The 25,330-nt window shown below is 45.5% G+C and overlaps 1 pseudogene; it reads left to right on the forward strand.

Moving 5' to 3' along the window:
• Nucleotides 1-24,809, forward strand: part of LOC117978922 (putative RRN3-like protein RRN3P2) — a 42,341-nt pseudogene extending 17,532 nt beyond the window's left edge.
• Nucleotides 24,810-25,330: the final 521 nt, after the last annotated feature.

A 25,330-nucleotide genomic window follows, 5' to 3' on the forward strand; every position in this document is an offset into this window, starting at 1 on the left:
ATTACACAATGTGTCTGTGAGTGTCTGGTGCATAGAGATTGTATTAGTCGATTTTCACACTGCTGATAAAGACATAGCTGAGCCTGGGAAGAAAAAGAGATGTTTTTGTTTGTTTGTTTGAGATGGTGTCTCGCTCCATTGCCCAGGCTGGAGTGCAGTGGTGCGATCTCGGCTCACTGCAACCTCCACCTCCCGGGTTCAAGCAGTTCTCCTGCCTCAGCCTCTTGATTAGCTGGGATTACAGGCACGTGCCACCATGCCCGGCTAATCTTTTGTATTTTTAGTAGAGATGGGGTTTCACTGTGTTAGCCAGGATGGTCTCAATCTCCTGACCTCATGATCCATCCACCTCGGCCTCCCAAAGTGCTGGGATTACAGGCGTGAGCCACTGCACCTGGCCAAAAAAGAGGTTTAATTGGACTTACAGTTCCACATGGCTGGGGAGCCCTCAGAATCATGGCGGGAGGTGAAAGGCACTTCTTACATGGTGGCGGCAAGAGAAAATGAGGAAGATGTAAAAGTGGAAACCCCTGATAAAACCATCAGATCTCGTGAGACTTATTCACTATCACGAGAACAGTATGGGGGAAACCTACCCTATGATTCAAATTATCTCCCACCAGTCCCCCCCCACAACAACATGTGGGACTTACAGGAGTACAATTCAAGATGAGATTTGGGGCCAGGCATGGTGGCTCACGCCTGTAATTCCAGCACTTTGGGAAGCTGAGGCCGGTGGATCACCTGAGGTCAGGAGTTCGAGACCAGCCTGACTAACATGGAGTAACCCCATCTCTACTAAAAATACAAAATTAGCTGGGCAAAGTGGCACATGCCTGTAATCCCAGCTACTCAGGAGGCTGAGGCAGGAGAATCTCTTGAACCTGGGGGGCGGAGTTTGCGGTGAGCCGAGATCTTGCCATTGTATTCCAGCCTGGGCAACAAGAGCAAAACTCTGCCTCAAAAAAAAAAAAAAAAATGAGATTTGGGTGGCGACACAGAGCCAGACCATATCAGAGCTAGAATAAATGTTGAATTTGTTGAGGCTACCTGACATAGAGCATCATGTGATAGTTGTCGATTTTATATAAGTATGTAGTAAAAGGGGCTTGGTTTATTATATTTAAATTCCTTCATGACCTAGGTCAGTTTACAGGCTTGCACCATAATTGTGTATTGTGTTGGGGTGTGATATAAGGCACTAATCTGGACACCTTGAACGTGTGTATATCAGATGAATTTCCATCCCAAAATAACATAGCTGTATTTTTTAAATCCTTTTATTCTTCCCCCCCCCCCTTTGTTATAGGTGAATGCATCCCAGCAGGGTATTGAAGATGCTGAAGAAACAGCATATCAAACTTGTGGTGGGACAGATTCCATGGAAGGATTGTTTAATATGGTTAGCAGTTTATTAATGAAAGTGGAGATGAAGTTTATCATAATCAAAGGGTGGAAACAGCTAGTGCTGCTCATCTTTGTTAAGGCTTTAGATTGAAAGAATTAAAATAGTTCAGCAAACTTGAAAACGATTCCTTATATGAGTAATTTGCTGCCACGTCATTTAGCACTTAGCATAATTGGTCTATTTCCAAGGCTTTGAATTTGGGTTTGGTGAAGTATGTTTCACTTTTGTTCTTGTAACTTTCAGTGTTAGTTTTTGTAAGCCAGATGCTGTCTGTGAGGGCGTGGCTAATAGAAAAGCATACCTGTTTAATTTCTGCATTTTACCACTTGTACACTTTATAGCATTACTTCTTACGAGTAGCTGGGACCACAGGTTACCATGCCTGGCTAATTTTTGTGTTTTTAGAAGAGGCGGGGTTTCACCATGTTGGCCACACTGGTCTTGAACTCCTGACCGCAAGTGATCTGCCCGCCTCCTGCCCCGCAAAGCGCTGGGATTACAGGTGTGAACAACTGTGCCTGGCTCACGTTCCTTTCTCAGTACACTTGGAGAGAAAACAGATTGCTGCCTGCCAGCCCAGCTAGGTGCTCCGAAAATGTCATCCTGCTTTTTGGTCACTAGGTGGTGCTCTTCCCTTAAGCCTTTCTCTATTAAAATCTCATATGGGGTAATTAACAGTATTTCCTTTATTCTTTCCAAGGGTTGAGTTGTAACTAGCCCAAACCAACTTATTAATCTAGAATTTTAAAAACTTTAGGCTTTGTCTTTTCTTCTTCTTCTTCTTTTTTTTTTTTTTTTGGTGGGGGAAACAATATAGAAGGCTTTTCCTTCTCTGCAACGATTTTGTGGCTTCCTAGAGGTCAGGAGAGTGTTGGTCATGGGAAAGAAGGTTGAATTCAGTCTGCCCACATGGGCGTGCCTAGCTTTAGAACAGTGCTATTTAGGAGAAGTTGGAAGTTACACCCTTTGGTGAGAAGCTGTGTCTGTTTTTTTCCATGATTGGCATAATTAACTCAAATACCAGCTGTACGTTAGTCCGTATTTCTGTTCATGGTTGAGTTCAATGTGTCCAGAGACCGGAAGGTGCTTTGCACTCACAGGAGTGCCCATGTGGAGCTCCATGGGATGTGAATTATTGTTGGTCACCAGTTCTGGCTGACACTGGAATCACTTGAAGAGTTTTTATAATATGTGGATTCCAAAGCCCTGTCACAAACCTATTGAATTTGTACCTCCCAGGTTGAATTTTTTGTTGTTTTTTGTTTGTTTGTTTTTTGAGATGGAGTCTCACTCTGTCACCCAGGCTGGAGTGTAGTGGCATGATCTCAGCTCACTGCAACCTCTGCCTCCTGGGTTCAAGCGATTCTCCTGCCTCAACCTCCCAAGTAGCTGGGATTACAGGCACCTGCCACCACGCCTGGCTAATTTTTGTATTTTTAGTAGAGACAGGGTTTCTCCATGTTGGCCAGTCTGGTCTCGAGCTCCTGACCTTGGGTGATTCACCCGCCTCGGCCTCCCAAAGTGCTGGGATTACAGGCGTGAGCCACTGTGCCTGGCCCTGGGTTGATTTTGATGCTTAGCTAGGTTTGGGATCCATTGGATTATTTAACACCCGAGGTGCCTTTTGTTTTTAATGATATTCTCTCAACGTGTTTTAAAAATGAAGCCCATGAGATAGTTATGAGATAGTAGAACTTTTCCCTACATTGGTGAAGTAAAAATCTTGGGATTTTGATAGCCAGATTATCTTAGGCATTAAAAAATATCACACCGACGCCCTCTCTTTTTATAGGGATTCGCAGAGGCATTTTTGGAACATCTTTGGAAAAAATTGCAGGATCCAAGTAATCCTGCCATCATCAGGCAGGCTGCTGGAAATTATATTGGAAGCTTTTTGGCAAGAGCTAAATTTATTCCTCTTATGTAAGTAACCTAATTTTCTGAGTACTTTTTAATATCATGCTTTAAAAAGAGTATAGCATTGTCTCAAGTCAGAAATATCTCCCATATGTTTTTGGCATGTTTTTAAAGTGAATAAAATTCCTACTCTGTGCAAGATGTTTATATTTCTAAGTGGTGATTTTAGAATAAAGTGTCTCCTTTTTTATATATAAAACCCTGTATGTAAGGCTTTTGTCATCTCTTTTGTGTGGTTGCACTTAAAGATCCATTTGTTTTGTGGATAGAGGACAGTGTTGTATACTGTTTTGATTCTTTTTGTAGGTTTTTCATTTTTTCATTTGCATTCCAAATCTATTGTATCTGTTAAAGCTGAAGAAAAACCCTTTTAAAGGTAAGAGACCTATCTAGGAGGCCAGTTTCTTTCAGTGGCCCATGAAGATATCTTTGGACAAGGATGCTGTTGAAACCCTTCCCCAAGAACAAAATTATTCACCATAGGACTTGACTGGATGCATCAGGGAATACTGAAGTCCACCAGACTGTCTTTCTCTTGAGAGGTGTTGGTGAACATGTCCTATTTGGCCAATCACCCTAAGAGGGGTGCCTTTGAGATGGTTAGGAGAACCTGCTTTCCATCCCTTGGGACGTTCTTAGGGGCTTACCTGTTCCTAGAAGGTCAGAGCTACTCTGCCTTGTAATTGGAAGGTTGTCTTCCTACGCACCCATCCTTATCCTTCCTTTCTTTGCTTTTCCTCTGTACCCATGGGTATTATTTAAAGAAACCTATGAACTTACTTAGCATGGTTTGTAATGAAAGGCAGTTGTGTGTTTTTATGTTATTCTGATTTTTTTATGAAGTGTAAAGTTGACTTGAATTTTTCTTTCCTCTAGTACTGTAAAATCATGCCTAGATCTTTTGGTTAACTGGCTGCACATATACCTTAATAACCAGGATTCGGGAACAAAGGCATTCTGCGATGTTGCTCTCCATGGACCATTTTACTCAGCCTGCCAAGCTGTGTTCTACACCTTTGTTTTTAGACACAAGCAGCTTTTGAGCAGAAACCTGAAAGAAGGTCAGTGTTGTGGGAGTGCTAGACTGGATTTTCCTTGTGTTCTTGTCACCCTTCAGAATGGTGATTCATTACTTTTTTGAGATTTTTATAAAAACTGGATTCAGAAAACTGCATGTACACTCAAACTTTTAATAATAATTTCAAGCAGCTCATAGGCCCCTACAAACCCCTTAAGATAGATTTGAGCTTGAGAACCCTACAAACCCCTTAAGATGGATTTGAGGTTAAGAAAGAGGTTTCTGCCTTTGAAGGTTTGAAATGTGAAGATGTCTCCAGAGGTGAGGCTGAGCCCTGGGCTGTGCCAGTGCCCTGTACAAAGCTTCAGTTGGATGCACCTTCTCTTTGTTGTCCTTGTAACAGCCCAGTAAATGGCAGGTATTCTCCGTTTACAGACAGCACCAAAGCACAGGAAAGTCATTTTCCCAAGATCACATGGTTACTGGCAGGATTAGAAAACTGAAGCCAGGTTCAGCTGACCCTAAAGTTTGAGTTTATATAGATTAAACTCTGCCTGAAGCCTTGAGACTTAATTGACCAGTATTGTTTTGCTAATTTCTAAGAGTTACTTATAATTCAAATCTATCAGTTGAAACTTATTAGATTAGTGTATTTTAGTGAAGAGAGTCTCCAAGAACAGTATTTATAAGTCATTGTAAATTGTTCTGTTTATGTTTATGAATAATTCATATGGTTTTGTGGGTCACTTCCTCTAAACCAGGGTCTGTCAACCCTGCATGATTGCCATTTGGGCTGCATCATCCTTCATCGTCGGGGGCTGTCCTCTGCACTGTAGGATGTTTAACAGCCTCCACCTACTAGCTGCCAACAGCAGTCCCCGACCACCCCCAGCTGTGACAACTAAAAGTGTCTCCAGACACTGCCAGGTGTCCTCTGTGGGGGTTGCAGTCTCCTTAGGTTAACAGCCACAGCTCTAAACTGAAAGTTGTACGTGTTGCATTATATATGTTTACCTACATCCTACATGCTTCTAAAAGATGTTGTATGAACTAGTAGGATGAGGTTTTATCACAAGGTAAGTAAATACAAGCTCTGCTTTTCTTTGTATAAATTAATGCCAGGAATCTGAATTAAATATCTTGTTTTTGTAAGCAGTGACATCCCATTTAGCTAATTTTTATTGAAATATGCATCAAAGAAACTCCTAAGAAGATATACTTAAGTACAAGTTGGTCAGCTTGCCTCTTAAAATAAATGTGATGTCTTTATTTTACTCATGTAAGAAAGAATTGTATTCATTAAGTCTAAGAAAGTGGCTTCTGTCTAAATTTGCCGTCCGTTGAGGTAGAAGGCAAATTTGGAGTTTTCTTGTTTAGAAAAAAAACTACAGATGACTACTGTGCACCTGAAAACAGCACTCAGCTTCACTAACGAGATATGCAAGCTAGAATCAAATTGCTGTTTTGTTTTGTTGTCTGTCGCGATTGTTAGCTGAAACGAAATCACAAGGTCTTTTTCTCCCTCTGTATTATCTCAGCATACACTGAGCTTACAAACGTATGAACTTGACGTTGTCATGGAATCTTACAGCCTGCTACTTCCTAAGTTTTCTTTAGAGAAGCTGCCTTGGTGACCAATGAATGTGGTTAGCCTAGTGATACTCTTCTGGGCCATATACTGTGTGACTATCTGCATGGACCTTTATTTAAAGCATTTCTGCAAATAATTTTTTTAAGTTTTTTTTAAATGTGTGATAATTTGTGCTTTTAAAGATATCTTACACTTTTCACTTACTTGTACCTTTAAAAAATCTTTTTTTTTTTTTTAAACCAAAGGTTTGCAGTATCTTCAGAGTCTGAATTTTGAGCGGATAGTGATGAGCCAGCTAAATCCCCTGAAGATTTGCCTGCCCTCAGTGGTTAACTTTTTGGCTGCAATCACAAAGTAAGTTATTTACGCTTTCTTGATGGGAGTTATTTAAAATATTTTTATTTATGTTTATCTAGTATTGTAAGAGTCTGTTAAATTTCTATGAAATTAGTAACATTATAAAAGGCCGGGCGTGGTGGCTGACACCTGTAATCTCAACATTTTGGGAGGCTGAGGTGGGAGGATTGCCTGAGGCCAGGAGTTAAAAGACCAGCTTGAGCAACATAGTGAGACCCTATCTCTATAAAAAAATTTTAAAAATTAGCTGGATGTGGTTGCCTGTGCCTGTAGTCCCAACTACTCAGGAGGCTGAGGTAGGAGGATCACTTGAGCCCAGGAGGTCAAGGATGCAGTGAGCCCTGATTGTACCACTGCATTCCAGTCTGGGCTCCAGAATGAGACCCTGTCTCTTAAACAAACAAAAACAACCCAGTCCTTGCAGGAAATACTGTGATACAGCTATTGTTTTTATACTTTGATGGCATTGGAAATTACTACTACTTCTTATCCAAAGGGCAGCACTTTGAAATAAGTATGGCAACCAGTAAGCTGAGAGGGGCAAAGCCATAGATGCTTATTAGAGTGACTCCTGTAATACTAATAGAAATAAACTGGACATGAGGCAAATGTTGACCTGTAAGAGATTGGTTTAGAGAGTTCTCTTCTGTCAGGTCTGGTAGCTATGGCTAATCCATAGCCTTTCCTCTGTGCCAGGCAGTTCTAAGCACTTTACATAGAACTCATTTGATCCTCAAACAACCCTCTAGGATGAAACCCTGTTTATCGACAGGGAGGTGGAGGTACAGAGAGGTGAAATCACTTGCCTAAAGTCATAGAGCTAGACTGGCAGCACAGATTTAAATGTAGTCTGGCTCCTTTGTAAGCTTTCACTAAGTTATTCTGCTTTATGGAGAAAGCGAATTGGAGAATTGAATATTCAATGAGGATATTTAGGCCAGATCATAGCTTAAAATCTTCAACAGATAAGAGCCAGTAGCTTGCTGAGCTCTGTCAGCCTCTTTAGTTCTCCTTTGCTAGGCGTCTGGTTCAAGGTGTCCTCTCTTCTGAGTCTCAGTGATAGTAAAGGATTAGGAAAAGGCATAAAGAGACCAATAAGCAACGGCGGTGAGTGGGTGGAGGCTTCAGCACGTTGGTTAAGATGGTGAGCAGCTCAAAGAGTGAGGATGGATGAAGCAAAGCAGAGGCCGCTGCCCCTGGTATGTTCTTGGGGTGGGGACAGAGGACTGCATTTGTGAACCATCTGGTCCAGGGGCTCTCGATTTGGGGTTGGCATGCGCATTGGAGGGACAGAGTGTGATGCGATGTGAGGCTAAGAGCAGGGGATTGAAATAAAAGTCTCTGCCTAGGTACAGATATGGTAAATAAAGGCGTGTACCATTCTGTAGCTGTTGCTTTTGCCTGCTTGATGCTTTTGAGATTGAACCATATTGACACAAAGCTTTATTTTGATTTTAACTGCTGTGTTATGTTCTGGGAATCTTTTTTATTGAGTCTTTGTTGGGATTTCATCTGTTAGTTTTTGTCTTTTTTTTTTTTTTGAGACAAGGTCTTGCTCTGTCACCCAGGCTGGAGCGCAGTGGCGTGATCTTAGCTCACTACAACCACCACCTCCCAGGCTCATGCAGTTCTCCTGCCTCAGCCTCCCGAATAGCTGGGACTACAGGCGCCTGCCACCACACCCAGCTAATTTTTGTATTTTTAGTAGAGACGGGGTTTCATCATGTTGACCAGGCTGGTCTCAAACTCCTGAGCTCAAGTGAACCACCTGCCTCAACCTCCCGAAGTGCTGGGATTACAGGTGTGAGCCACCGTGCCCAGCCGGCTGTGTTAGTGTTTTAGTGCTCAGGAACATTCTTGTGTGTGGGCACACGCTTCCTTGTCACACACCCGGAAGTGCGGTCAGCTGCAGGGTTGTAGGAGATGCAGATCTTCAACTTTACCTGATAGTGCAAACCACCCTCCAGTGTGGTTTTGCTGATGTGTCCTCCACCAGGAGGAGGGGTCAAGTGCTGTGAGCCTTGGCTAACAGGACAGAAATCAAAGTATGTGGCTTGAAGTTGCCATGGTGACCTGAGAACCTGAGATGGAGAGTGACAGAAGTGAGATCTAAGTCCTCATCTTGGAGAAGCTGTCCAATAAATAATTTTTCAAGTTGCTCAATCATTTAGAGACAACTACTGGAAAAATTAAAAACATAATTGTCTTTATTTTATGTTTTCTTCTATGCATTTAACTGTTCTCACTCGGCATGCCTAGTCCTTTCTGTGCCTGTTTTTGAGGTCATGACTTAGTCAACCCCGTGTCCCTCCTTCAGTAAAGGCTTATTTCTTCTTCAGTGCTTCTTCAGCAAGTCTCTTCACCACCATTATTTCCTCCTGAGTAACTCCTGAATCCCTTTTCCACCAACCTTCTAATTCTTTTGCAAACAGTAAAAATAAAGACACCTATAGTTATGTAATCTAAGAGTTTTGCCTTGCAAACATTTATTTTTAATGAATAATATCTATTACTCGTTAAAATATAAGCCCAGTTTCACATTCTGAGTGATAGCCATGTTTTCTTTCTCCTTAGCAAACTTGCAGATAGAAGACCCATAGAACGGTACCCTAAAAGTGTTACTTTCTGCTTTATATTGTTATTTTTACTAGCACTTGTTATATTCAGCAATTTCTCTGTGGTAGGTACAGTTGTCACATGCAGCTCACATCCGCAGAGTCACTCCAGCATGTTAATGCCTCTGTCTGTGTTGTTTTTTTGTTTCACAGTAAGTACCAGCTCGTCTTCTGCTACACCATTATTGAGAGGAACAATCACCAGATGCTGCCAGTCATTAGGAGTACCACTGGAGGAGACTCAGTGCAGACCTGCACAAACCCACTGGACACCTTCTTCCCCTTTGATCCCTGTGTGCTGAAGAGGTAGGTACTTTTAAACATTGACGCTGGAGGAAGTGGATTTTTTTTCTTTTTGAGACGGAGTCTCGCTCTGTCGCCCAGGCTGGAGTGCGGTGGTGTGATCTCGGCTCACCTCAAGCTCCGCCTCCTGGGTTCACGCCATTCTCCTGCCTCAGCCTTCCAAGTAGCTGGGACTACAGGCACCCACTGCCACGCCTGGCTAATTTTTTTGTATTTTTAGTAGAGATGGGGTTTCACTGTGTTAGCCAGGATGGTCTCGATCTCCTGACCTCATGATCCGCCCACCTCGGCCTCCTAAAGTGCTGGGATTACAGGCGTGAGCCACCGCACCCGGCCAGGAGGTGGATTTAAACGTGATACATGTTTGCTTTTCCCAAAATTGGGATTTAGGGCTCTTCACCAGAAGTGGCCCTTCCTCGCTGTTGATGAGCATCTCGTGGTCTCCCTGCATATATTTCACAGATGCAAAGTAGAGGATGCCTAGCTGGACTTGCCAAGTGGTGCAGGCACCCCAGAGTGGGTAGATCTTTGCCTCACTAGGAGCCAGACTGACATCAAGGGGTTTTTTTTTGTTTTTCTTTAAACTGTTATTTAAACATGTAAGGTTATGGGGATAATGGTGCCAGGATAGGGGAGGGTGCTGTCTTTTCTTGCTTCATAATTTTCTGCCAAGTGTCTTGTTCCTTCCTCTAGAGACCACATCCCATTCTGTTGCACAGGATAAACAAAAAACAAATGATTGGCTGGGCGTAATGGCTCATGCCTGTAATCCCAGCACTTTGGGAGGCTGAGGCGGGCGGATCACTTGAAGTCAGGAGTTCAAGACCAGCCTAGCCAAGATGGTGAAACCCTGTCTCTACTAAAAATACAAAAATTAGCCGGGTGTGGTGGTGGGCGCCTGTAATTCCAGCTACTTGGGAGGCTGAGGCAGGAGAATCGCTTGAACCTGGGAGGTGGAAGTTGCAGTGAGCCGAGATTGCACCACTGCACTCCAGCCTGGGTGAGAGAGTGAGACTCTGTCTCAAAAAACAAAACAAAACAAAACAAAAGCGATTTATCTAGATGAGTTATTCTAGAAAACCACTGGGCCAGCCTTAACTTGGCACTTGTATAAGGAAGCAGGATTTTTGCTTATTATGGTATCTAAAATAACTAGCAGCATCACGACCATCTGGGATTGTCTGGTCCCTGAAGTCTTGGTTGACTGAAACCAGATTAGTTGTTTTTCCTAGACTTACTTTTCAGCAAATTACTACAGAAATATAAAAAAGAGAGTTCCAGAATATTACGGTTTCATTTCCGTTTGGATATACTATATCTAACTGACTTGTCAGTTTTTGTAAAGTTTAGAAACAATTTCACATGAAAATGGAAAGATGAAAAACGGTAGTTCAATACTCCATCGACATGAGTGAATGAACTCTTATACAGAAAGAGCCACATTAGTTACAGCATTTACATAGAGGGTTGTTTTTTTGTTTTGTTTTTTTCTTTTTTTTTCCCTTTTTTTGAGACAGTCTTGCTCTGTCGCCCAGGCTGGAGTGCAGTGGCATGATCTCGGTTCGCTGCAAGCTCCGCCTCCCAGGTTCAGGCCATTCTGCCTCAGCCTCCTGAGTAGCTGGGACTACAGGCGTCCGCCACCACACCCGGCTAATTTTTTGTATTTTTAGTAGAGATGGAGTTTCACCGTGTTAGCCAGGATGGTCTCGATCTCCTGACCTCATGATCTGCCCACCTCAGCCTCCCAAAGTGCTGGGATTACAGGCGTGAGCCACTGCGCCCAGCCAGGTTTTTTTTAATGTAATTATTTAAGCTGTAGTTTTCACTTCTTGGTTTTGGGTAATAGATCTTGTGAGAAAAGATCCAAACCAATTTTGACTTCTGCTGAAGTATTTAACTTGACTTTGAAATGTGATCTTTGTTGACAGGTCAAAGAAATTCATTGATCCTATTTATCAGGTATGGGAAGACATGAGTGCTGAAGAGCTACAGGAGTTCAAGAAACCCATGAAAAAGGTCAGTTTGTGATTGATTGAGCACACTCTCAGAATCTCCTTTCTGGTTCCAGGTCACAGTCAGATAGTAAGTGGCAAGTCGCTCGTGCGTGTAATCCCCACACTTTAGGGGGTCAAGGCCAGAGGATTGCTGGAGACCAGCCTGGGCAACACAGTGACACCCTGTTTCTACAAAAATTTTTTAAATTAGCTGGGCGTGGTGGTGCACACCTGTAATCCCAGCTCCTCTGGAAGCTGAGGTGGGAGGTCAAGGCTGCAGTGAGCTGTAAATGCAGCATGGCATTTCATCCTGGGCAACAGAGCAAGACCCTGTTTTCTTTAAAAAAGCACACCGAAACCATGTCTTACTCATTCTGCCTTTATAAAATTCCAGGCCCAGGTTTTGTTGTTATTTAAAGAGTCTATGGCTTTTTTGGATAAATTGCTTAAACCAGACACTTCACATACTGACATGTGAGAAGCGAAGGTTAATTACAAATTAGCTGAACAAATTTAGATCTTTGCCACTTGCGCATTCTCACCAAGTAACAATCTCCAGTTGACTCATGTTGAAATTGCCCCAGCAGTTTACATTAGTTTTATAGATCTTCATGAATGGGTAGTGAAGACGCAGGTTGCAACATACCCTCCAGGTCACATGAGGTGGAGCTGAGACAGTTACAGTTAGAGAGGAAAGTTAGAATCCAGTAATAAAGAATTTCGCTGCTCTGTTGCTTGGGAGCACATTTGTTTTCTCATTAAAAGCAGCTTCAAGATGGCTTTTTTTTGGTTGTTGTTTTTCATAAGTAATCATTAATAAGTAATCATTGGAAAGCCCCACCACACCCAACCAATTAGCTGCGTGTGGTGGCAGGCATCTGTAATCTCAGCTACTCAGGAGACTGAGGCAGGAGAATTGCTTGAACCTGGGAGGCGGAGTTTGCAGTGAGTTGAGATTGCACCGCTGTATTCCAGCCTGGGCGACAGCGCCAGACCCTGTCTCAAAAGAAAAAAAAAATAATAATATAAAGTGACCAGGTGTGTTGACTCACGCCTGTAATCCCACCACTTTGGGTGGAAGCAGGAGGATCACTGGAGCCCAGGAGTTTGAAACCAGCCTAGGCAACATAGTGAGACCCTGTCTCTATATTAAACACACACACACGTGCGCACGCACACACACACACAAAGGCAGCCAGACTATGCACTAGGAACTGCCCTGGGAATCCCTTTGCGTTCTCACAACAATCCCATTTCACAGATGAAGAAACCAAGGCACAGAAATATTAAGTAACGTGTCCAGGTGCGGTGGCTCACACCTGTAATCCCAGTACTTTGGGAGGCTGAGGCAGGCAGATCACAAGGTCAGGAGTTCGAGACCATCCTGGCCAACATGGTGAAACCCTGTCTCTACTAAAACTACAAAAGTCCTAGGGTAGTCAGCCCCTCTCACCCCTCCCTCATCCTCTCACACAAGAGTCATTTACTGTCCCTCCAGTTATGCCCAGTCACGCAGACACTCTGCTGCTCAAATGCCCTCACCCCATCCTCAGCCTGCTCCCAGGCCACCTCCCTCCAGAATCCACCTTGCCTGCCAGGTGGCCATAGGGACCCTAGCCATACTGTCTGCTTGTGGCAGTGCCCTCCAGCCTGGGGGGTCTTCCAGAGCAGATCTCTGGCCAAGCGCAGTGGCTCATGCCTGTAATCTCAGCACCTTCAGAGGCCAAGGCAGGTGGATCACCTGAGGTCAGGAGTTCGAGACCAGCCTTGCTAACATGGTGAAACCCCGTCTCTACTAAAAATACAAAAATTAACCAGGTGTGGTGGTGGTGCATGCCTGTAGTCCCAGCTACTCAGGAGGCTGAGGCAGGAGAATCTCTTGGACCCAGGAGGTGGAGGTTGCAGTGAGCCAAAATGGTGCCACTGCACTCCAGCCTGGGCAACAGTGAGACTCTGTCTTTAGAAAAAAAAAAAAAAAAAAAAAGCGGAGCTCTGATATAAGCTGCCCTGGCACACAGTGAGCCTCCAGAAATTGTCCCTTGACCTCTAAATGCACCAAGACCCAGGGAACACGCCCACTCTGAGCACCCTGACAATGTCCCAGTCCCAACACGGTACCCTGAAGCTGTCCCCAAAGTTTCCCCTGCCACACTCCCTGACCACTCTCTGGTATCTCAGAGCCCTAGCAACAGCCCTATAGAGGGAGGGTTCTAGGCATGGGGCAGGCATGAGCACTGTGCTTATAACCAAGCAAAACACTCCCTCTGTGCCTCTAGGTGGGGCAGGTCACGCTGGGGTCTGTTTGCCCTGTCTGCCCACTGCAGCCTCCTCGGGGAGGGCCAGCGTTGTCTGTGCATCCTGTGAGCCCCAGGGTCTATGTGCACATATGTGTGTCTGTGCCTTTCTCTCTCTCTCTCAGTGTGTGTGTGTGTGTGTGTGTGTGTGTGTGTGTACACGGTGCATCTGAATTGTCCTGAGTGCTGTCTCGGGTATCCTTGAGCTGTGTGTGCATGTGTCCCCCTAGCGGTATCTCAGTATTTTTGCCTGTGGGAGCTGCACACCGTGAGCTGCACACCTGAGGGCCAGGTGAGTCTGGGGCTGGTCCTGTGCCTGGCGGTGTCTGCATAGTATTCTGTGGCTACATGTATCTGTGCACCCCAGAAATGGGCAGTCACCCAGGAGACCTCTCTACAGTGACCCCAAATGATGGATAGTGAGATAGGGACAGTATGATCTATATTTTTTTTTGGTCACAGGGGTTTGTTGCACAGGGGCACAATATATTCTTCTCCCACCCCCAAGCCGGGCCCTTTCTGCCCCTGCTCCTCCCACCCTCTGGTGTCTCACATCTCAGGGACAGGTGGAATGAAGGATAAGTTCGCGGACCCCAGATCAGGACAAGCGGGAAGCTTCCGGGCTGCTGGAGAGGGTCACAGCCGGTTAGGGGAGGGAGCCAGGAGAGGACTCTGTGGCCCTGGGGAAGGGCTGGGCTAGTTCTGGGTCCCTGGGAGGAGTGAGTGGGGGGCCCTGCAGAGGGCTGGGACCCAGAGTGTGGGTGAGCATTAGAAGAGCAAGCTGGGGGCTCTAGGGCAACTAGGAACTTGGAGAGGGATGGGAGGCAGGGCTGCTGGGTCCCTAGGAAGGGCTGGAGGAATCCCGGAACGCCTGAGTTCCGGGAAAGCCCCTTCCTCACTCACCCTCGACAGACCTGGGGCCAGATCCAAGCAGCAGCAGCAGCAGCAGCAGCAGCAGCATGATTGGCAGGCATGCAGGTAGCGGCCCCATCGGAGGGTGGCAGAGGTGGGACAGTGCTGCCGGGCCACCAGAGGCAGCAAGCCCGGCGGACACACACCCTGGCTGCCACGCCCTGGCCCGTGGCCCGGCCTCCCCCCCCCCCCACCTCACCTTCCCTCGGGGCCCAGGCGGAGCCAGCTAGAGGCGGGCACCTGGGGCGGCGCAATGGCGTCCTGATCTCTGCATCTTGGTCACTGAAGGGGCTCAAGAGGCCTCGGGGCGCTGGGGACAGGACCGGGAGTCAGGCCCAGGAAATTCTCCTTGGAATAAGGGAAGAAAAGGCGCTCTTTTGATGTTATTATTCCCCCAGCCCCTCCCCCGCTCACCTAATCCCATGTGTACAGTGTCATGGAACCTTACCATGTTGTGTGTGTAATCCCCTGTGTGCAGTGTCATGGAACCTTACCATGTTGTGTGTGTAATCCCTTGTGCGGTGTCATGGAACCTTACCATGTTGTGTATGTAATCCCCTGTGTGCGGCGTCATGGATCCTTACCATGTGGTGTGTGTAATCGCCTGTGTGCAGTGTCATGGAACCTTACCATGTGTTGTGTGTTATCCCCTGTGTTCAGTGTCATGGAACATTACCATGTGGTGTGTGTAATCCCCTGTGTGTGGCATCATGGAACCTTACCATGTTGTGTGTGTAATCCCCTGTGTGCAGTGTCATGGAACTTTACCATGTTGTGTGTGTAAGTCTGCTCTGTTAGCAGCTCTGCAGGATTCATTCACAGGTGCCCCCTCCACAGTTGACTCTTCTCTTTCAGAGGGCTCCTGGCATAGTCTGTCTGATTTTTCCTTTATACACAACCCTATAGGGAAGATCCTTGCATATATGTCTTGGCAAATAGATAAGTTCCTGGAAGTAGAATTGCTACATGTGTTTAAAAGTTTGTTAAGACGGTAACAGGTTTTCTAGAAATGTTTTACTAATTCTTCCATGGACAGTGCTTGAGAACAAGTGTTTTCTACACCTTTGCTAAGGCTGGTAATTTTTAAAAATGGTGTTAAAGGCACATGTCTACTTTGAAATCATAACTGTTTGTTTGTTTAAAGGAGACCCTTGAGAAATGAAACCCTAAATTTCAGGAACTTCATCTCTTCATCTCTGAAAACACTTTGTCCACACTTATTGTTTTAAAAAGATTTTTTTTTTTGGCCATAAAGTAGTATATGTTTTATTGTTCTGTTAAGTTTGAAGTGACCAGCCCACCACAGTTAGGTCACTGAGTGTTTTGGTTGCCTGGTTATTCTTTCAGGAATGTTTGAATCAAAATGCTCACAATTTATTCCCCCAGAAGAGAGAATTTTCAGAAATCTCCTAAGAAGGTCTGATGTCCGTTCATATGATCTGTTTGCTTTGTTAGTAGAGAAAACTACCTTTGGAGACTAGTTGTAGCATGGAAGGGGAAGGCAGTAGAAATAGTTTTGGGGTGAGGCGAGCAGTCCCAGGGGAACATGAAGGCAGCGTTTCAGGAGTGCTGCTGGTTAGTTTTCCACGCCATCACTGCACATTATTTTACAAATCCCTGTTTCTAGTTCAGAAGGCAAATGACAGTTTCTTTAGAAAATGTAACACTGTAATCTTGTAAAATGAAAGTGTTCCAGTTACATCATTTTCGGTGATTTCAGAACCATTAAAGTTCTGACAGCCTACTTCCCCGATCTCTTTGTAGACTGTGGCCCAAAGAAGGCTTAGAGAAATAATTTTGAATCTTGATTTTGTTCCAACTCTGTTCCTTAAATGCCTAAGAACTGCGATTTCTTGAGTATTTGTTAAAAGCCTACTGTGTCAGCCAGGCATGGTGGCTCATGCCTGTAATCCCAGCACCTTGGGAGGCTGAGGCGGGCGGATCACGATGTCAGGGGATCGAGACCATCCTGGCAAACACGGTGAAGTCTCTACTATAAATACAAAAAAAATACAAAAAATTAGCTGGGCGTGGTGGTGGATGCCTGTAGTCCCAGCTGCTCAGGAGGCTGAGGCAGGAGAATGGTGTGAACCCAGGAGGCGGAGCTTGCAGTGAGCTGAGATTGCGCCACTGCACTCCAGCCTGCGCGACAGAGCAAGACTCAGTCTCAAAAAAAAACAAAACCTACTGTGCACAGAGCTCCGAGGCCTGCCCCAGTACAAAGCCTGCAGTCTCTGACCCAGGAGAAAGTGTGCACAGCTGCAGGTACCTTGATGTGTCAAACACATTTGCATTCATAGTAGGTTTAAAGTACTTTCCTTGTCTCGAAAGTATGCATCTAATAAAGTTTAACAGGATAGTCAAGAAAGTAGAAGAAATAAAAATTTCCCATAATTCTACTGGTTGTAGCAGCTTTTAAATTGTTGACGTGTATGTCTTTCCAACTTTTCCTTATTTTTATTTAAAAAGACTTCTAGGATCCTCTGACTTGGCGTGTACCGACTATGGCTTGTGCTTACTCTACCTGTCTGAATGCAAAAATTGTGACTTGCATCAGGCCTGTCACTGCAGTTGATTGATTGTGATATCTTTATTTACTTATTTAAGACAGAGTTTTGCTCCGTTGCCAGGCTGGAGTGCAGTGACGTGATCTCGGCTCACTGCAACCTTTGTCTCCTGAATTCAAGCGATTCTCCTGCCTCAGCCTCCCGAGTAGCTGGGATTACAGGTGCCCGCCACCACACCCAGCTAATTTTTGTATTTTCAGTAGAGACGGGGATTTCACCATGTTGGCCAGGCTGGTCTCAAACTCCTGACCTCAGGTGATCACTCACCTCGGCCTCCCAAAGTGCTGGGATTATAGGCGTGAGCCACTGCACCCAGCCTGATTGTGGTATCTTTAAAATGAACAAGGAGTTCTTTGGTCTAATTCTAAAAGTAATGCATACAAAATTATAAAAAGCAACACATACAAAAAGCAGCAAAGTACAAAGAAGAAAATAAATGTCACTTGCTGTCCCACTACCTGTGGAGTCATTACTGGAGTTACTGCACACCTCTCTTCTGCCGTTATGATGAAACTAGCTCTGTGACCCCAGAGAAGTCCCGTAACCTTCCTGGACTTGTTCTCTTCTCAGCAAACTAAAAGGTTAGAGTAATGAGTACAAGGGTCTCTCTCTCTGTTCTTCCAGGCCTCGTGTGATGACCAGTTTCCAGTGAGAGTAAAGAGCCTTTGACTGAGGTCCTGAGAAACTTTGACTAACCACAGGCACTTGTAGGCATGGATGGAGTTTTAAAAGTTTCATGAAGCGAGAATTCATCTGCAAAGGCTTAGGTGGAGATGGTTGATGCGCTCCCTGCCTGTGAGGAGTCCTGAGGCTGAAGGCAGAGCTGTGTGCTGTACTCAAGGGACACCCCCACCTCAGCCCCTGAGTAGCTGGGACTATTGAGGCTAATAGCTTAAAGTTTTTAACAGTAATACCAGTGTGTGACCAGTGTGTCATAGGTGCTGATAATCAAAACAGTCTCAACCTTAACACACTAAGTGACAGAACCCCGACCCTCCTAGGCACAGCTGAGACCAGCTGCCCCCATCACACAGCAAGCGTCAGGTGATCGTCACGGCTTCCCACAGGATAAGCAACTCGGCCCCAGCTCAGGGTGGCCACAGTGTGGTCCCAACCTCCTTCCTTTTGTCTAAAATTGACTACAAAAACAATGTCAAAGATAACCTCAAAATCAAAGACCAAAATCGGCCGACAGTGGTCCTTGGCTTTGGATAATTTCCCACCAGGTAGATCAGATTTGACTGCTTTTGCCTAGGACCTGTGAGACGTTCCTGTTAGAACTGCAGGACGATTCAGCATCTTTCAGTTTTAGAGTTTTGAGATGAATCATCTAGTGTGTACAGGCTTAAAGGCATGGACACTCTTTTTTGTTTTCCTGTTAAGATCTTCTTCGGAATGTCAATCTATGTAACACGTCTGAGGGGAGTTGCTTTGGTGGAGGTGGAGGCAGGGACCAGAGGGGCCTGTGCACTTGGCTTTCCTCTAGCACCTGGAGAATCCGAATGCCAGCCAGGAGTGCTTCATCCACATTGGTGGGCAGCCTTGTGTGTAAGGTGCTGGGAGGGCGGTCTGCTGTGGGGTGGGTGCTGTGACCTTGTTGGTGTCACAGTATAAACAGGTGTGAGTTGAGACCCTTCCAGGAATGCCTTCCCGAACAAGGCGGCATTTGAGTGGGGCTGGACAGAAGGTGGTTAGATTTCCCTGGTGGAGGTGGCTGGAGGGTTGGTAGTATGGGAAGGGCTGGGGCACAGCACCAGCAGAGCGGGGCAGGTGTCATCTGGCCACAGTGAGGTCATCCTCCTTGGCTGTGGTGTTGGTGCCCTTGAAAGCAGACGGTGTGCCAAGGTGTGCATATGCTGAAAGGCATTCCCAGTGGCCAGCATTCAGATTTCTGATTTTTTTCTATCAGAAATGTTACAGTAAGCATGCTCATATGTATGCGTGTATATAATATCTATTCTTATATGCTGGCATTCATTTTTGTAAATAGTCACACACTGGTATTACTGTTAAAAACTTAAAGCTATTAACCTGGATAGTCCCAGCTACTCGGGCTGAGGTGGGGGGTCCCTTGAGTACAGGAGTTTGAGTCCAGCCTGGGTGACATAGCAAGACCTCATCTCTTAAAAAACAAAAAACAAAAAACAAACAAGATGATTAATATTAACCCAGAGTCCATATTTGTTGCTTAGTGAAGAAGAAGGCTGCAGACAAATCTGTTGATGAGGTAGATGGTCTCGCACCTCCCACCTGTATGCTATTTGCTTATCTCAATGTGTGAGCATGTAGAGTAGAGTGCGGTAGGAGTGCACTAGACAGTTCACACTGTCATTTCAGGCAAGGAAATGAGAAGAAAAAAACACTCATGGCACAATGTACAATCTTTAACAAGAACTGTTGACCTTAAACTTCTATCTATAACTGCAAATATGTAAATTTTTAAAAGTTGACTAGGTCTAAGGAAAAGGACTAGAAGGGTCACAGACAGATAGAAATGTGATTTGCAGAGATGAGGCAACTGTGGCCGATTTTGGTCTTTGATTTTGAGGTTATCTTTGACATTGTTTTTGTAGTCAGTTTTAGACAAAAGGAAGGAGGTTGGGACCACACTGTGGCCGCCCTGAGCTGGGGCCGAGTTGCTTATCCTGCGGGAAGCCGTGACGATCACCTGACACTTGCTGTGTGATGGGGGCAGCTGGTCTCAGCTGTGCCTGGGAGGGTTGGGGTTCTGTCACTTAGTGTGTTAAGGTTGAGACTGTTTTGATTATCAGCACCCATGACAATGTGATATTCAGTGTATTTTTTCCCCTTTTAGTTCTGGACCTGCAGATAGACTGGCTTTGATTTTGGAATGAGGTGACCAACAGATAAAACTTTATTTTAAAGTTGGGAAGAAATCATTATTATTGATTGGGTTTTATCGTGGGTTTTCTCAAACCAAACAGGGCAGCCCCACAGAGCATTGAGTCAGAAGTCAGAAGCTTGCAGGTTTGGAGTTAGGACTGACTCAGTGGCACATTAATCACCCAGTGTCTGGGCTTTTCTTGGGATTAAGGAGTTATCCTATTTTTCTGCCTGACTGAGAATAAGTTTAAAAAGGTAAAATATGAAATAGGTTCTGCTGTTTCTCATTCAACCTTAAGGTGTCAGCACTGTTTACTATCTTAATGTTAAAATAATTCTGTAAAACTTTTCATGTTAAACATTTTTTTTCTCTGTCACTGATTTCAGTTGTTTTGGAGAATCATGTAGCAACAGATGAAGACGAACCTGCTTTGAAATGCCAGCGACTAGAAATCAATTGCCAGGATCCATCTATAAAGGTAAAAATCTGACTCTGTTCTGTGATGTGTAGTGCGCTGCAGTGTTCTGTGACGTGTAGTGCATTGCAGATTTCAAGGGCTGCTATAACAAATTACCATCAATGGGATGGCTTACAAATGTAGCCTCTCAGCTGTGGAGGCCAGAGATCCAAAACCAAGATGCAGGCAGGGTCTCGCTCCCTCCAAAGGTTCTACAAGGTGGATCCTTCCTGCCTCTTCCAGCTTCTAGTGGCTCCGGCCCTGCCTCAGCTTGTGGGGCTCCTTCCAGCTGTGCCTTCCTCTTCATGTTGCTGCCACCTCTGTGTGTCTGTGACTGTTTCCCCTTCTCTCCTCTAGTAAGGACTTGTCATTGGATTTAAGGCCCACCCTAATCCAGGTTGATCTCATTGACTAAATTACATCTACACAGACCCAAAGAGTTTCTAAATTACATCTCCACAGTTTCCAAAGAGACCACATGGGTAGGTTCTGGCGGTTAGGATGTGGATATATCACTTTAGGGTGTGGCTATGTCACCAGGCAGCCTGCTACAGAAGAGTGTGAGCCATTTTTTCTCTTGAAGAGCACAAAGAGTAAGAATTGTTTACTTTGAGATGCTGCTGAAGGAGGCATCTTCCCACACACCTGCAGGCCCATTTTGGATGGAAGGAAAGTGAAATTTCTACCAGTGATGAATGACTTCTGTGTCTGCCATTTAAGTCACTTAGATTCTAAAGTTTACTAGATGGGGTTCTTGGGAACTGCTCATTCAGTTAATTATTTTTGGATCTTTGAATTTGCTTGGTTGGTTCCAGTGTTTGCAGAGTCACAGAGGTAAATATCGGCACATGTGAGAAGGTTATGAGAGCAACACAAAACCAAAGTCACTTTTCATATAATTCCTCTACTTACACAGGGTGTCTATTTGGTAATATTTAATTTGTTTTGTTAACAAGGAGAAGCAGTGTAAATGTGTATGAAAAACTTACAAATAAATTCACTGTAAAATGCCTATTTCCAACCAATGGATAGGATGTGGCTCTTTTAGTAAACACTGCGTTGTCATTCCCTAAATAAAACGCAGTTGTGATTTTATCACAGAAGACACATCTATTACACATAGCACAGAAATATATAAAGTGGGCATGGAAGTGGCCCTGCCTTTGTCCTTGTCCCACTGTTGAGAAGAGGGTGGGCCCCCGGTTGAATGTGACTTGCGTAGAGTCGTGTGCGTGGCTCTAGGTTGTTTTATTGGTATATAAGAGTGATTTTTCCCAAAACCCCAGGCAGAATCATTGGTAATTCAGAATTAAAATAATATGGGTGTACTGTTTAAAGAATTTGAGAGCCAAACATTTGATGTTCTCTGGTTGTTGAAAATAGTGGGGTTATCAGTGGCCATTCAGGGATTCAGCCACCTATTGTTGCTTTTCAAGACGATGCATGTTTGTCATGCCATGGACCGTACCTCCTTTGTAGATAAGCTGATTGAGTGTCATCACGTGGGCTTGGGTACACCTGATGCCGTGGCTCCTTCCCTCTCTCACACGCGCCTTAAACAGAGAGTAGTCAGTCAGGGAGGGTGAGTTTCAGTTGGTTTCTTTAGCTCCTGTCTATATCAGCGCCCAGTGGTGAATCTTGCCAGGAGAGGTGGTGACCTGAGAAAAGGTGAGTTCTTGGGCAATATGTGGATTTTCCCTCCTGCAGCGCTGTCCCTGCCACTATGTACACCAGATTTCCATGCCAGCTACATGTTGTATGATATCACCGCAGTTTTGATATTCTGCAGATTCCCTTGAGATCAGAAAGGAGAGTGGGTGTAAGCAGTGTTGTAGGTCAGCTGCAGTTAGTGGGAAAGCGGTTCCAGCTTCAATGTGGGCCAGCCTCCCGCTCTCCCTTCAGTGTGGGCTGGCCTCCCACTCCCCTGTGCTGCGAGCTCCACGGCCAGCTCTCAGCGGCTGCCACAGTGCTGCCCCTGCTGTCCCGAGCCTACCTCCCCCTTCCTTCTGATGTGTGCACTTTGGACCCCACACTCTTTAGGTCATGGGCAGGAAAGGAGAGAGAAAAGACAAAACACAAATTCTGTGCTATTTTCAGCTGTTGATTCTTAAGGCAGGTGCCAGCCTTCCTGAGTACTAAGCAGGGCTGGTGGGTGCTCCCCCAGCCTGTCCCTCCCTAGACCCGAAGGAGTGTCCTTCTGTCTGCTGGTGAGACCTGGTGGAGGGTGTCTCTTTTGCACAGTGCAATTCCTGTGTGATTAACACGTTTCCACGTGTGCTCATGGTGGCTCCTGATGGGGACGGCAGCTAGGGAAATGAAGTTCTTCCCTTTCTGGTTTGTGTGTTTTCTGTTTCTTGGGTTTGGAGTCCGGCACATGACTGCTCGCTGTCGTTACTTGGAGTTAGAAATCCGGAGGAGACTCAGCCGGAAAGGTCAGACGTGGAGCCCGGCTTTGCCAACCACTAGGTGGCAAGCTTGCCGCTCAAGAGCCCCACGGGAGCCTCAGGACCAAATCCCAAGTCAGGGCCACAGGGGATCCCATCACCTTTTCCGATTAGGCAGCAGGGTGTGAGGTGAATGTGCATGGCGTGTGGCTTTTATGCTGTTTCGATGCTAGGTGTAATCTGTTTTTATTGTTGAGAAGATTTGACTAGTTTTATATGTAAATTTACTGATTAATAATAACATATTAAAGTACATTTTTAAAATTAAATGGGCTTAACCAAGAATTGCAACTGCACATAGAAGTGAAACCATGACTAAGTCATCACATTTGAAACAGGACGTGTGACTCGTGTGTAAAATGTGAACTTGTTACTCACATGTTTCTGGCTCATAGCTCAGCAGCTAGTTCCAGTGTGGGGACTGTTCTGTCTGAATAGATAGAGTTGAGATCAGGAAATAGCTGTTTGGTGTTTCTTGGGGTTGTCTTCTTACAGTTCAGGAGACCCTTCCTAAAGCCGGTCTTTTTTCACTTCCAGTCATTCCTGTATTCCATCAACCAGACAATCTGCTTGCGGTTGGATAGCATTGAAGCCAAATTGCAAGCCCTGGAGGCTACTTGCAAATCCTTAGAAGAAAAGCTGGATCTGGTCACGAACAAGCAGCACAGCCCCATCCAGGTTCCCAAGGTTGCCGGCTCCCCTCTCAGGGCAACCCAGACGTGCAACAAAGTGCGATGGTAAGAACAGACCAGGGTGCCGGGGCCTTCAGGTCACTCGGGGAGAAGCGCGTCACCTCCTCGCCCAGGCCCGCAGCTTAGTGGCTCAGTTTGCTGGAGATGCGCAGTGTCTGCCTCAGCAGTCTCAGCAGTTTCTAACTAAAGCTGACTTTAGTTAGACCGAAACCGAACACACGGCATCCTGCCAGGATGACCTGAAGTCATCCTCACCTTTCCTTTCCAATAAAGCCGGCCCATACACCTTTTCTTTAGAACTAACCCACCAGATCTTAGAAGATGTACACGTGCTTCTTTCCTTTTTCCTACTCTACCTGGCTAGTCTTTAGATATGTTTTTCTTCGTATGTGGTGTTTATACATTTCACATGAATATATCAAACTTTTCATTCAAATCTGCAGTTTTCATTTTGCTTATTTTTAAAAAGTAGAGTCTAATGAGTCTAATCTTAGAAGGCTGTGTGGTAGTTTGCGAACTGTTTGAGCGGAACCTTTATGATGTCTTAAGAAGCCTCGGACCTGCTTGGTGTCCACTCATCCAAGGCTTCCTGTCAGATATTCCAGCTGACAGCTCGCGCTGAAGCTCAGGCTCTGGTGTTGCTAACCTTCCCCACACCTGGCCAGAAAGAAGTCCTGCTTAAGGCAGTGGACACGGCACAGCTTTGTGCTTGACAAGGGGCCTTTTGACTGAGCGCTGCTCACTTCAGGTTCCCTGGCCTGGCTGTAGCCTTCTGCCCGGTGTGTCTGGGAGGAGAGAGAATGGTGGGACGGCAGCGGGGGGGCCGGGGAGGACATGTGGATGCCGAGGAATGGGAGCTGCAACAAGCCTGGAAGGACTGTTGTGACCTTGCTGCCCGTGTGTGCTGCGGGTGCCACCCTGCCCATGTGTGCTGGTGGCTGGTGCTGGGTTAGGTGCTTTGTGGACCTCGCCAGGGAGTTTGGGAAGTCTGGGGGCAGCTCACATGATGGCTGCTGTGCTGGCTGAAGCAGTGGTGCCTCTTTGAACTCTCGGGCGTGCCAGGGGTTTTGGAAACGCTACCCGGCCGTCTTCTGAGCTCCGCTGCTGGTGGTGGAGTTGGCATCTCAGTTCGCAGGCGGGAGCTGGGGATCGTTCATGTGTTACTCTGAGATGGGGCCTTCGCCCTGCACAAATGCTGTCACTCACGTGTTTCCCCCCAGCAGGAGTTTGTTTACCATGTCCTCTGTGCAGGGACGCTGTTGGGCTCCCAGGTCAGGTGTGCAAAGCTGTTGGACCCAGTGCCTTTTTTTTAGGGTAGTTTTTTGGGGTAATGTCCTCTTACCCTAAAATGCAGTTCTTAGAAAATATAATTTATGTTTCCAAAAAAAAAGAAAATGTAATTTATAACTTATAGTTATTAGACTGCCCTAGCTGTAGAGAATGAATGTGATAGTATTGTGTAATAAGACAACACATTTCAACATGGTGATGGTTAGCCGTGAAAAAGCCGGACGTCCCACCTGGTGTGTTGCGTCCTGGTGACTGGGGGGGTGGTCCCTGCAGATGGACCCAGGTGTGACACTGGGAGTTCAGCCCCCAGCTGGTGATGGAATATTACAGAATGGTGAGCAGTTCCTAATGAACTTTCACATAAAGCAAAGTATAATTTTTTCTAGACTTATGTAATAGTTGAATTCATGGAAAATTCAAGTCATAGTAAGACCGTGCAAAAATGTTTTGTGTGTAAACGTTGAATAGAGTAAGATTCTGAGTTCAGAGAGTTAGAAGCATGTTTTCCACTCATGAAGTTCTGGTTCATTGTAAGTTTTGTATGTGGAGAGTTTTTGTTGGGTGAGACTGTCTCGCTCATTAAAGGACGTCTCAACCTCCCTTACCTCTGCCTGCCAAATTCCAGT

Source organism: Pan paniscus, chromosome 18 (genome assembly GCF_029289425.2).
Source record: "Pan paniscus chromosome 18, NHGRI_mPanPan1-v2.0_pri, whole genome shotgun sequence".
Taxonomy (NCBI): Eukaryota; Metazoa; Chordata; class Mammalia; order Primates; family Hominidae; genus Pan; species Pan paniscus.